The 13,712-nt window shown below is 48.5% G+C and overlaps 1 protein-coding gene across 1 annotated transcript in view; it reads left to right on the top strand.

Annotated features, from left to right (window-relative positions):
• Positions 1 to 13,712, top strand: part of LOC124546206 (protein spinster) — a 329,935-nt gene that overhangs the window by 45,452 nt on the left and 270,771 nt on the right. The gene's annotated exons all lie outside the window — the stretch shown is intronic.

Here is a 13,712-nt window from a genome sequence, read left to right as displayed (position 1 = left end):
TTTTAGACATTAGTTGAGGCAATGCCACATCCTGTTGAGACACTTCTGCGAGCTCGCGGGAAGCCTACACGATATTAGGCAGGTGTACCAATTTATTTGGCTCTTCAGTGTTCTTTAAGAGTGTGTTGATATGCTAACATCGTAATTTTGTGCTATTGTGGTTTTTTTACTGTTACGTTTCTTTGGCATTTTATAAGCATTGTAGAATGCATGGTCCTTGTAAGTCAAAGCCAAAATAAACAAATAAACTATGACGTCACACTCCATTTACATCTGAGTGCTAAAACGGCTGCTACAAACTGGTATGTTGGCGACTGTACAAGGGTCGCCTGCGGTGCTCCACCCAGTCCTTCGTCTGGCAGAACAGAACACAATGTCGAGCAGTCGACGCACTGCCCGCGGCGTGGCCTGGCCTCCTGAGTAGCACATCGGTCACAACTCAGTGCGTGCGTACCGGCAAGCGCGAGATTTGAAAGTGATTCGACCTTCAAACTAAATTTCACACCGAAAAGGTACATTTCCGGGCGTGGTTTCCTCGTCAAGACATTATCCACTGATTCCCTCTACAACCCCTAGAAGCTAGTAACAGGAATTGTGAGACACGCAATAGGAAAAGTAGGTTTCTCTATGGCTTTGTCGATGGACTATGTTGGAGCAAGAGTAGTCTGAAACTGCTGTTGTGTGAAAATAATGACACTATTGGAGAACCATGGTCGTTACGTTATACAAAATGTTTATAACTTACAGCAGCAACCTACAAGTGTTTGGTTTCTGGCTTATTTTAATGAAAAATCATCGTGAGATGTTTCAGATTTACACATTCATCTTCATGCGGCTTGCTTGCTGTCATATGCAGAGCCGCAACAGGACAGTTCACCTGTGAATCAAAGTGCTGTGTGTTTCTGTAAAAGCGTAGAAACCGTCTGTGTATAAATTCGAAAGCGGTTGCCGTACTCATTCTGTGAAGTCAACCGAAACCGAATAGTAGCCGCTCATAAATACTCTGTTGCAGTATGAAATCGACGAGGCGCGGATTATCAACTGCACCAATTGTCGTGGAAACAGGTTTCACTGCCTGAGCTTTGTTTCTACTGCGAAGAAGTTGTGCAGCTAAGTTGTCCAGGACCAGAACAGGGGACTGAATTGGACGTAAGTTGATTTCAACTGTATCACGCGGCACGAAAAGCGGCGAGGTGTTAACAGTGAAAGAGGAAAGAATCCGTTTCCCCTGCAGCCGGTTAAGATCGGTGGGAACTGCTATGAAGTTGCCGTAACCGTATATCGCTGGTCTGTGTGTATGGTATGGAGCCAGCGTCTGTCTACGTGTTTGAACCCGGAGGACGCGTAGCGGCACAAACAAACCTAAACAAACCCCCCGGTGCACCCCCTGCGACAGCCTTGTTTGGAGTCAACCTTCCGGTGCCGTTTGCTACTCGTCTCTCTCTCTCTCTCTCTCTCTCTCTCTCTCTCTCTCTCTCTCTCTCTTTCTTTCTCATTTGTTTGTTTCGTTTTGCCCCCTAGTTTCCTCGAACGCCGCCGTAAACGTCTCATGCAAACGGCTGTATGGCTCCGGAATGTGTCGGAGGTTACAGTGTAGCTAACCCAGCGTGGCGTGCTTATTTTATGGGACATCTTCGTATTTTACGCCCTTGTACTGGGGCCACCCAAGCTACGATGTGCGGGAGGGATGGGGGAAAGGCTAAAGCCGTAGTAGGAGTTGGGTACTTTTTGGTGTTATTTTGTTCATTCCAGATTCCTCCAGTTCCGGCATGCGCATTTCTGTCGCGATGACTTGCTGGGCATTGCGTGCGACGAAGCCAGTGATAGATAGCTGCAGCACGTCGTCAGATCATATGGCTTGCTTGGCACACCTATTACTATTCTGTTCCATAACGTCGAAGTCGGATATGATCGTTTCGACTGAACTATGATTAACGCCGCGCGGGATTAGCCGAGCGGTCTAAGGCGCTGCAGTCAAGGACTGTGCGGCTGGTCCCGGCGGAGGTTCGAGTCCTCCCTCTGGCATGGGTGTGTGTGTGTTTGTCTTTAGGATAATTCAGGTTATGTAGTGTGTAAGCGTAGGGACTGATGACCTTAGCAGTTAAGTCCCGTAAGATTCACACACATTTGAACATGATTGGGTAACTGGAAAAGGGAAGAGGGGGGGAGGTGGAGCAGGTAGGAGTCATGGGTGAATTTCACTTCCACATGCGTGCAACGGGGCTCGAAAGGACGCCTGGGTTATCACATGTGGAATGCTTTTCCTCCAAGTTTCGCTACAAACATCGACCCATAATGGCTTATTGCACAGGGTGGTTTTAACTAAACTTCTGCTACTTGAGATAATGTAGACGAAAACCTATTTAGCTTATGTGCGTCAAACTTTCTAGCAGTGATGTCCAGACGGTGCGCTGCAGGATTTGCGTCGTTAGCAGTGTTACAGTCATGGCTCGTGACTAGGCGCCGGTACTGGTACGGCGACGTGGGGATGAAACACAGGCGTCAGGGTGCGCTACAGCTGCAGTCAGTCAGCGTGGCTCTGGACACGGTGAGCGGGGCTTTACTCGTAAAGCTGTTTTATTAAAACAAGAGCAGCATTGCTGCTGCTTGTAACCTCCCAACAGTTAAAATATAGTTACATCATTCACATTCAGCGTAACCTCCCAATTGTTTATTATTGCGTAACCTCGCAATAAAATCAGTGACTCATATATAACCTTTCAATAATTAACTGACTGAATCTAAACTGATAAATTTGGACGTCAGCAGTGCTGCGTCATGGCCCTGAAAGATCATTCTGAATAAACTGAAAATTCTTACCTCAATGAAGTCGCCGGATATCGCGTGTATATCTGCTCCTATAAGAAATTTTTCTGACACAGCCCAGTGCAATGCTGGCCGCTAGATTTGTCATGTATGAAAAGAAACAGCTGATTTTTCTTTACGATAATCGGGATGACCACGGATTGCAGAAATTAGTAAATCCTTTAAATTCAGATGAATGATTGTCAAAAAGTTACTTTTATAAAAAGTTTTGTGTTAGCAGAAGAGACAACACCGTGTTACGAGTGGAGGCCGAAATGCACGCGTTTTAGCTCACGCAGGCTGGCGTGAGGAGGGAAGAACTATACTGACGTGAGGTCTGGAACATGACAAGGAATTAGAATTCAGAAAGCGGACGTACTTAGTTTGATACTTAACTTTTAATCCATTAATGATGAATGCCGCTATTGACGGTACATGATTTCCAATATTATCAGTTCAGAATACATTCTTGAAGAATATGGCGCCTTGTTAGGTCGTAGCAAATGATGTAGCTGAAGGCTGTGCTAAACTGTTCGTCTCTGCAAATGAGAGCGTATGTAGACTGAACCATCGCTAGCAAAGTCGGCTGTACAATTGGGGCGATTGCTAGGGAGTCTCTGTAGACTAGACCTGCCGTGTGGCGGCGCTCGGTTTGCAATCACTGATAGTGGCGACACGCGGGTCTGACGTATATTAACGGACCGCGGCCGATTTAAAGGCTACCACCTAGCAAGTGTGGTGTCTGGCGGTGACACCACAAAAAGGATTATTATTAAAAGATTTTTTGAACCATTTACATGGGACTTGATATAACAATAGTAGAAATTTTGCTGTAACAAACTACATATGCGCGCGACTGCTTTTACCTTTTGTTACATCCCTCGGGTACCGCCATCGCTCCCCACGACCGGCCCGGCCAACTCCATACACACGACTCCTAGCTACTACTTACTCCTACTGCTACACTGCTCTTACTGCAGTCAACACTGCTCTCTGGTCTGAGATTCTCTTATAGCTTACATATTGCAGGCAGCGCGTGAGCAATCCATCGAAATTACATCTGCTCGAGTGCGCTAGCAACAAATTCCTTAGTCGTGGACCTCTTACATGCTGCTGCTGCAGCTCTTCGCGACTGTCGACGCGTTAAAGGAATACGGAGCGGCCGTCTGTCCGCATCAGGGTTGAAGGACATGAATCTGAAGTTAAAATTAACTCACGATTTGGGAATCGCCCATGAGAGAGTCCGACGGCCAGTTGCGCCACATCTTATTGGAGAAGCTACTGTTGCCATGGCTGAGAATGCTGGACGCAGTTTGCGATGTTCAAGCAGCGCGCGAGCTGTCTCGCAACAGACGAACATTCCGTGGTCCAATGTCCGAAAAGTGCCGCGAACAAGTGTGAAATGCTATCCATACAAGCTTCACATAACTGACCAGCGGTTACTATGCTACAAGATGCAGAATCCTTGTTCATTTTGCACGTACGCCTGTTGCGCAGGTTTAAGCTGACCACATGTGGCCTTGGAACATTTTGTGGAATGCTTTTTTATTCCAGTCTCTGATCACACATGAATTCTTTAGACGATGACCGGTTTCAGTCTGTAATGACCATCTTCAGATCTTTTTTACACCATGTCCTAAAGTGATGGACGATGTGACATATTCTACACCATATTTTAAATCTATGTGACGATGCTATGCTGATGATATTTATATGTTTTGACGATGCCATTATGGCCGTATCACTTTAGGACATGGTGTAAAAAAGATCTGAAGATGGTCATTATAGACTGAAACCGGTTATCGTCTAAAGAATTCATTTGTGCTCAGAGACTGGAATAAAAAAGCATTTTACAATATTGGATCACTGTTTGTACACGCGATTATGTCGCAGTTGGTGGAAATTTTGTGGAGTGATGGACACATTACGCCCACTGGGGCGTTGAAAACTCAGTATTGTCCATTTGGGGGGTGTTTCTTCTTTCTAGGGTTCGGACTCCAAGGACCAGAGACGTGCAGCACGAATGGCACAACTTATTGTGACCTGCTCCGCCAACACGTGACCCCTGCTCTGAGTCGCACTGCTGCTGAGGTAACTCTGCTACTCTGCAGCACACTTCCAGAGATCCGAATCTATGGCCGATTGTCCCAAACTGCCTGTCCACCACGATCGCCAGATGCGAAAAATTGTGATATCTGGTTGCAGGGTTATCTGAAGAACTGGTTTTATCAACGGGAGACTAACACACTTTGCAGGTAGCAGATGGGCATAGCGAACGAGGCACCCATCACTCAACCTGAAGTGTTTCGGGCAGCAGTAGGGCAGCCTTTAATGCGCTTCCAGGCTATCGTGGAGGGATTTGGTCATGACAAGGAGCAACGTTTGTAACCTGGAAGATAAACACGTCACGCAGGTAACAGATGTTACCCTTTCGTGTGGAAATTAAAATACGTTTCTTCCAACGGTTTTTACGTTATTTCTCTTCCGCCTGTCCTTACAAAATGGTTCAAATGGCTCTGAGCAGTATGGGACTTGACATCTGAGGTCATCAGTCCCCTAGAACTTAGAACTACTTAAACCTCACTAACCTAAGGTCATCACACATATCCATGCCCGCGGCAGGATTCGAACCTGCGACCTTACCAGTCGCGCGGTTCCAGACTGATGCCCCGAGAACCGCTCGGCCATAGCGGCCGGCTGTCCTTACAAATATTTCCACGAAGTCTCATTGCTCTACAATCACTCGGTTCTCATGGAGGTCCTCTCAGATAGCGGACGTCAAATTATAAGCACCTTGTACTTGGCGTTCAAAAACTCCCGAAAAGCGATTAAAACGCGACTGCACACAATTGCAGAAATAGTTTCTTCAGTTTCCAGTAGACGGTACTTTAAAGCGATTACTAGCCGCTCAGAGAAGTACTCGCCCATTCGCCTACTGTCTTGTGTCGAGAATCTTCCCAGTTAAAGGACGGTGAAAGCTTGCATGCGGCGTCGATATGTGCGTCAGTAGGCGCTGTGGCAGTGAGGCGGCCCTGCACGTAGTGGAAGAGCTGTACTCTCCGATTGTACTACGCGCGCCCGCGAGCAGAGCAGCTAGGGCCAGGTCCTCCGTTATTTTCGGTCGCCGGGGACGTTCGTGGGGAGAGCGCAGACACCTGCGCTTAGCGAAGCTGCCTGCTCGCCTCCTACAACTGATCCCGACTCACCTGCCAGCTACTGAAACGAGCATGCGGTGCTCTTGCTTGCACTGACCTCGTCTGTATTTATTTTTCTTGTTCCTCTTCTTCTCCTCACTTGCCTCATTTCGAATTCGCCGTCAATTATTTTCCACAGCGTCCAGGTTGATTCCTGCGACTGACTCAGATTTTCAATACGAATCTTATATCTGCCGAAGACTTCAGCCTCATCATTGCACGAACGGTCTTCGGTGACACGCGATTGTAGAAAACATCTTCGTATAAACCATCTGTACAACGACTGGAATTCACGGTGTCCAGTTTTATCGCCCTATACTATAAGTAGATCTCATAACTAATGAGGAGGTACTGAATGGAGTTGGGGAGAAGAGGTCTTTGTGACACAACTTGACAAGAAGAAGGGACCGGTTACTAGGACATGTTCTGAGGCATCAAGGGATCGCCAATTTAGCATTGGAGGGCAGCGTGGAGGGTAAAAATCGTAGAGGGGGACCAAGAGATGAGTACACTAAGCAGATTCAGAAGGATGTAGGTTGCAGTAGGTACTGGGAGATGAAGAAGCTTGCACAGGATAGAGTAGCATGGAGAGCTGCATCAAACCAGTCTCAGGACTGAAGACCACAACAACTACTAGAAGTTCGTTGATTTGAAAAAAGCGTATGCGACCTGAAAGTCCCAAAATGAATTGCCGGAACTGGTTGCTCTCAAAATAAAATAAAATGTCTTAAAGTGTACGGCTGTTGGTAAAGTTTATTGGCGTTGAAAAGTACGTACCAGCCGATGTCCGCTGGCCGTGATGGACCAACAAAGAAACAGGAATACAGTCCAAAAGCCTGTAGGGAAGGAAACTATTTGGTTCCAGAGGCCTTTGCTGCTCCCAGACATCTATAATCTATACAGGATGTTTCGCAATTCATGTTACACACTTGTAAGAGGTTGTAGAGGGGACTTAGTGGCTGAAATTTTACGTGGGAACTCACGTCCGGAAACATCATCCAACGACGCTACCGGAGCGTCAAAATTATAGGCGCTGGCACCTATAAATGTATTTATATACTGGGTGATTCCGTGATGATGATACAAACTTTTGAGGACAATGGGGGACGGATAAGTGTGTCAATTTGAGACTAGGGTCGCTGGTTCCGAAACGAACCAGTCTAAAGATATAAGCGAAAACCGATTCGATCTAGTGGAATAGATGTACTGTTGTTGCAAAGACGGTAGGACAGGGAACCTTCAGATGTGGTAGTATGGACCAGGGCAAGGAAAAAAGGTCTATTAAACATGGCTCTAAAATCCTTACCTGAATGACTATGACCACTTGTTCATCTTCTCCACTGTGAAACACGTCTCCTCTATTGACCGTGTGCTCGTAACTCTTAAGTTGTGCGTTTTAGAGCTCATGTTTAATAGACAGTTTTTCTTGTTTTAGTCCACACTACAGCCTCTGAAAGTAGCACACAGTTTACTCTGAGCAACAACAGTACCGGTAGACGTACTCCACTGTCAGAGGTATCAGAACGGTTTTCGCTCATAACTTTCGACTGGTTCGTTTCCGGTACAAGGAGCCTTGCCTTTATTCATACACTCATCCTTCTTCGTCATCCTAGAACGTTTGTAACATAATCACGGAATCACCCAGTGTATACATACACTACTGGCCATTAAAATTGCTACACCAAGAAGAAATGCAGATGGTAAACGGGTAGCCATTGGACAAATATATTATACTAGAACTGACACGTGATTACATTTTCACGCAATTTGCTCTATAAATCGTGAGGAATTAGTACACAGAACAACCACCTCTGGCCGTAATAACAGCCTTGATACGCCGAGGCATTGAGTCAAACAGAGCTTGGATGGCGTGCACAGGTACAGCTGCCTATGCAGCTTCAACACGACACCGCAGTTCATCGAGAGTAGTGACTGGCGTATTGTGACGAGCCAGTTGCTCGGCCACTATTGACCAGACGTTTTCCCTTGGTGAGAGATCTGGAGAATGTGCTGGCCAGGGCAGCAGTCGAACATTTTCCGTATCGAGATAGGCCCATACAGGACCTGCAACATGCGGTCGTGCATTATCCTGCTGAAATGTAGGGTTTCGAAGGGATCGAATGAAGGGTAAAGCCACGGGTCGTAACACATCTGAAATTTAATATCCACTGTTCAAAATGCCGTCAGTGCGAAAAAGAGGTGACAGAGATGTTTAAGCAATGGCACCCCATGCCATCACGCTGGGTGATACGCCAGTATGGCGATGACGAATACACGCTTCCAATGTGCGTTCACCGCGATGTCTCCAAACACGGGTGCGACCATCATGATGCTGTAAAGACAACCTGGATTCATTAGAAAAATTGGCGTTTTGCCATTCGTGCACCCAGGTTCGTCGTTGAGTACACCATCGCAGGCGCTTCTCCCTGTGATACAGCGTCATGGGTAACCGCAGCCATGGTCTCCGAGCTGATACTCCATGCTGCTTGCAAACGTCGTCGAACTGTTCGTGCAGATGGTTGTTGTCTTGCAAAAGTCCCCATCTGTTGACTCGGGCATCGAGACGTGGCTGCACGATCCGTTACAGCCATGCGGTTAAGATGGCTGTCATCTCGAGTGCTAGTGATACGAGGCCGTTGGGATCCAGCACGGCGTTCCGTATTACCCTCATGAACCCACCGATTCCATATTCTGCTAACAGTTATTGGTTCTCGACCAACGCGAGCAGTAATGTCGCGATACGATAAACCGCAATCGCGATAGGCTACAATCCGGCCTTTATCAAAGTCGGAAACGTGATGGTACGCATTTCTCCTCCTTACACGAGGCATCACAACGACGTTTCAGCAGGCAACGCCGGTCAACTGCTGTTTGAGTATGAGAAATCGGTTGGAAACTTTCCTCATGTCAGCCCGTTGTAGGTGTATCCACCGGCTCCAACCTTGTGTGAGTGCTCTGAAAACCTAATCATTAGCATATCACAGCATCTTCTTCCTGTCGGTGAAATTTCGCGTCTGTAGCACATCATCTTCGTGGTTTAGCAATTTTAATGGGCAGTAGTGTACATTTACTGGTGGCAGCGTCTGTTAGCAGACGCCGCCGTAATCACTTGTGTCTGGGCATGCGCAGCATGGAGCGTACTCTGAAATTTAGAACTCCGCACTAGAGACAATTTATAGATCACTGACGTCATAGACAAACTCGCCGTCGCGGTTGGTTGCTGATTTAGAGGAGGGCAGGAGAGGTGCGCGCACTTCGAGTAGTAGAGTTTGAGCGGAAATTTGCTCGCGTAAAACGGACTTAAAGACAGTGTCCATCCCGCGGGACCGAACCGTTTCGTAGACAACAGCCAAGAATGCGAAAACCCGCCGCCACGGCGGTGGAGTGCTGGCGCTGAGCGCGAGGCCCGCTTTGCTCGTGGCGCAGCGGCGCACGTGGCGCTGGCGGCGTGCGGGCCTCCACGTGCGGGGCATTATTGCATTTGGCCAATCAGCGGCCGCGGCCGCCGGCGGGGCGCGTGTGCCGCGCTCCCCGCTCCGACGGCACTTAACGTCCGTCCGTCCAGTCCAGGGCGCTTCACGAGCGGGGCGTGCGCAGCCGCTCCGGTAAATCATGCGATCAGAAGAGGGTGTCTTCCGCGAAGGAACTGCCCAAAGGAACGGTTCACTCAACTGAACGAAGCGACCGTTCGTGGTTCCTTCAGGTCGCTCTCATTCCAATTTCGCCGTCTCTCTTTCCCGCCTAGGTTTCATTCTTCATCAGCTGGTGACTAATTTGTTCCTCGTGTCAAGCCCACCACACTTTCGTTCAGTCTGATCGCCAGCTTTCTTATGAAAATCTTGACTCCTCTTTGTAAATCGGTGACTGTCCACAACAGGTACAGTACACTGAGGTGACCTCCCGATATCGCGTCGGACCTTCTTCTGCCTGTCGTCGTACAGTAACTCGACGTGGCGTGACCCCCAGCAAGTAGTCTCCTGTGGAAATATTGAGCGATGCTGTCTCTACCGCCGTCCATATTTCCGAAAGTGTTGCTGGTGCAGGATTCGGCGCACAAACTGTCCTCTCGATTATGTCCCACAAATGCTCGATGCGATTCTTGTCGAGCACTTGAACTGTCCAGAACGCTCTTTTTTGTGTTAGCAGAAGAGCGAACACCGTGTTACGAATGGAGGCCGAAATGCACGCGTTTTAGCTCACGCAGGCTGGCGTGAGGAGGGAAGGACTATACTGACCTGAGGTCTGGAACATGACATGGAATTAGAATTCAGAAAGCGGACGTAATTAGTTTGATACGTAACTTCAATCGATTAATGATGAACGTCGCTCTTGACGGTACATGATTCACAATATTGTCTGTTCAGAATTCATTCTAATTACTGAATATGGCGCCTTGTTAGGTCGTAGCAAATGACGTAGCTGAAGGCTATGCTAAGCTGTCGTCTCTGCAAATGAGAGCGTATGTAGCCAGTGAACGATCGCTAGCAAAGTCGGCTGCACAACTGGGGCGAGTGCTAGGGAGTCTCTATACACTAGACCTGCCGTGTGACGGCGCTCGGTCTGCAACCACTGATAGTGGCGACACGCGGGTCCGACGTATACTAACGGACCGCGGCCGATTTAAAGGCTACCACCTAGCCGGCACCGTGTTCGGTCAGAGAGCTGCTTGGCCTCTGTAGTAAAAAACTGAGTGGAAGGATCAACAAACTAACTTTAACGGATGTCATGTGACGTCCGCAGTCCGCAACGACCAAACCCAACGATCAACATCGAAACGAACAAATATGAAAGGAAAAAAAAGAAGTGTGGTGTCTGGCGGTGACACCACTCTATTCAAATCTGCCGCGAACAGTTTTGGCTGGGTCACACATTTGGGAACATGAATTCCATGAACAGCAGCAAATTGTCTCAAAGAAGCCGAACTTAACTATTTCAAGAGAATGAACGGTTCAACTGCACCAGAGGACCCAGTCAGTTGAATGTAAACACAGCCTCACCAGTATGGAGGCACCACCAGCTTGCGCGCAGTCTTGCTGAGAACTTGAGTCCACGGCTTCGTGGGGGTCTGAAGTAAAGACTCGCCTTCCCAGACGGCGGGTTTCGAGTCTTCTAGCGGCCAACCGACACGGTCACGAGCCCAGGACAGGCGCTGCAGGAGACGTGCTGTTAGGGAAGGCACCCGCGTCCTTCGTCTGCTGCCATAGCCCATTAACGCCAAATTTCGCCGTTCTGTCCTAACAGATACGTACGTTCCACGTGGATTTCCTTGGTTATTTCACGCACTGTTCCTTGTGTGCTAGCACTGACAACTCCACGCAAACGCCGCTGCTCTCAGTCGTTAAGCGAAAGCCATCGGCCACTGCGTTGTCCGTGGTGAAAAGTAATGCCTGAAATGCGGTATTCTCCGGACAGTCTTGACACAGCGTTTGTCTCGGAATATTGAATTCCCTAACGATTTCCGAAATGGAATGTCCCACGAGTCTAGCTGCAATTACCATTTCGCGTTCAAAGTCTTAATTCTCGTCGTGCGGCCATAATCACGCCGGAAGCCCTTTCACATCCGTCACCTGACTGAAAACGACAGCTCTGCCGTTGCGCCGCCTTTTTATACTCGTGTACGCGACAATACCCCCATCTCTATATCTGCATATCACTATCCAATGACTTTTGTCACTCCATTTTATATGCTATAACATGCTGTAACATGATTTTTATGGACTGGAGTTACTTCCCTTCTTTATAAATTGCAATTACTATGCAACCGCTGGGCGGTTAGAGAATTTTACTACACTACTGGCCATTAAAATTGCTACACACGCGAAATTTAACCGACAGGAACAAGATGCTGTGACATGCAAATGATTGGGTTTTCAGAGCATTCACACGAGGTTGGCGCCGGTGGCGACACCTACAACGTGCTGACATGAGGAAAGCTTCCAACCGATTTCTCATACACAAACAGCAGTTGACCGGTGTTGCCTGGTAAAACGTTGTTGTGATGCCTCGTCTAAGGAGGAGAAATGCGTACCATCATGTTTCCGACTTTGATAAAGGTCGGATTGTAGCCTATCGCGATTGCGGTTTATCGTATCGCGACATTGCTGCTCGCGTTGGCCGAGATCCAATGACTGTTAGCACAATATGGAATCGGTGGGTTCAGGAGGGTAATACGGAACGCCGTGCTGGATCCCAACGGCCTCGTATCTCTAGCAGTCGAGATGACATACATATTATCCGCATGGCTGTAACATTATCCGCATGGCTGTAACGGGTCGTGCAGCCACGTCTCGATCCCTGAGTCAACAGATGGGGACGTTTGCAAGACAAGAACCATCTGTACGAACAGTTCGACGACATTTGTAGCTCGGAGACCGTCGCTGCGGTTACCCTTGACGCTGCTTCACAGAGAGGAGCGCTTGCGATGGTGTACTCGACGACGAACCTGGGTGCACGAATGGGAAAACGTCTTTTTCTCGGATGAATCCAGGTTCTGTTTACAGCATCATGATGGTCGCATCCGTGTTTGGCGACATCGCAGTGAACGCGCATTGGAAGCGTGTATTCGCCATCGCCATACTGGCGTATCACCCGGCGTGATGGTATGGGGTGCCATTGGTTACACGTCTCGGTCACCTCTTGTTCGCATCGACGGCACTTTGAACAGTTGACGTTACATTTCAGATGTGTTACGACCCGTGGCTCTACGTTTCATTCGATCCCTGCGAAACCCCACATTTCAGCAGGATAATGCACGACAGCATGTTGCAGGTCCTGTGCGGCCCTTTCTGGATACAGAAAATGCTCGACTGCTGCCCTGGCCAGCACATTCTCCAGATCTCTCACCAATTGGAAACGTCTGGTCAATGGTGACCGAGCAACTGGGTCGTCACAATACGCCAGTCACTACTGTTGATTAACTGTGGTATCGTATTTAAGCTCCATGGGCAGCTGTACCTGTACACGCCATCCAAGCTCTGTTCGACACAATGCCCTGGCGTATCGAGGCCGTTATTACGGCCAGAGGTGGTTGTTCTGGGTACTGATCTCTCAGAATCTATGCACCCAAATTGAGTGAAAATGTAATCACATGTCGGTTCTAGTATAATATATTTGTCCAATGAATACCCGTTTATCACCTGCATTTCTTCTTCGTGTAGCAATTTTAATGGCCAGTAGTGTAGTAACAGAGATACAAAAGGTGGACCGTGGATAAAGAAAAAAGGTTTAGTACCCTGATTTATACGGTTGCGGGAAGATTGTATCTGTCTTCCGGGCGCTTGCCGCAGCCGTGTTATGACCGCCGTGCACCATGGGAAAGACAGTGATTTGCCGTAGGGCGAAAACTGTAGCGTGTAAATCGGAGGAAGAGGATGATTCTCATTACTGTCTACTGCGCCCGGGTCGGACGCGAATTCCACGCGGCGGACAAATGGAGAGCGACGAAGTGCTGCCGGTACTCAGTCAGTGGTACTGGTTTTCGGCCGCAGATTTCGGCCAACGGTCAGACACTAGCTGCGATCGGGGATGCAGACATGCGGATGTCGGACAGGCACTCGGTGTCGTGGAATACTCGTTGCCCGGCAACGCGGCGTGCGACGCTCCTGGGCCGCGACCAGTGCATCGCCTCATCCGGCCTCTGGTCGTTAGGCTCGAGCGGTCGACCTTCTGGGGACGGACAGAACGAGATCGCTGCGGAACTTGAAGGTCACGGCT

The sequence above is a fragment of the Schistocerca americana genome, chromosome 1 (assembly GCF_021461395.2).
Source record: "Schistocerca americana isolate TAMUIC-IGC-003095 chromosome 1, iqSchAmer2.1, whole genome shotgun sequence".
Classification (NCBI taxonomy): domain Eukaryota; kingdom Metazoa; phylum Arthropoda; class Insecta; order Orthoptera; family Acrididae; genus Schistocerca; species Schistocerca americana.
This window is presented reverse-complemented; position numbering and strand designations above follow the sequence as displayed.